Here is a 733-nt window from a genome sequence, read left to right on the forward strand (position 1 = left end):
AAAGCCTCCGCGAGAAGATTTGACGTCACTGAAATCGTCCATTTCACTTGTAACCATTGGGTATAGCAGTCCTACGTATAAGAAACCTTTACCTTTTTTTTCCATTATATTGACTGACTATAGGTGAAATGGATGACTTCAGTGACGTCAGGATCTTCGCGAGGGGTCTTTCTGCTATAGCAGGTATTGGCTGTACCTGTAATCTTGTTCTGCCTGAATGACGTTTCTCTGGGGTTGCGGGATTTTCAAATTCCTCCTTGGGCTCTGGTGGCGTTTAGAATATTAATATCTATATATATATTTTTTGAATGACCTATAATAATCCTGCTTGAATTAAATGAAGGGAATCGGTTTATAATATTTCTAAAACTTTACGAAGATGTCACCTTTGGACCGTTTTCTTGTCAGTTGAGTACAGGCTTTTTTTTTGTTTGGACATAGTTTTAGTTACGTTGCGAAAAATGGAAATGAATTACTTATTTGTGGAAATTTTTATTTTGCATAATCACTCGCAACCCCCTCCCCCCCACCTCAGTTCATTATTGCCCCACCAAGGAGGTCACGATCCTCACTTTGGGAACCATAGAGGAAACATGGCGCAATGCATGTTTGATTCAGTTGTAGTTGAAATTTTGACGCTCATGATCGCTGGGTAATTAAAGGGAAAAAAAATTGTATTGGGGTTGCGTATGTGTTTTTAAATTAGTTGGATTTCGTTTTCTTTTCAGAAATG

The sequence above is a fragment of the Pholcus phalangioides genome, unplaced genomic scaffold (genome assembly GCF_987345545.1).
Source record: "Pholcus phalangioides strain wild (caught in Gottingen) unplaced genomic scaffold, Ppha-v1.0 ptg000018l_1, whole genome shotgun sequence".
Classification (NCBI taxonomy): domain Eukaryota; kingdom Metazoa; phylum Arthropoda; class Arachnida; order Araneae; family Pholcidae; genus Pholcus; species Pholcus phalangioides.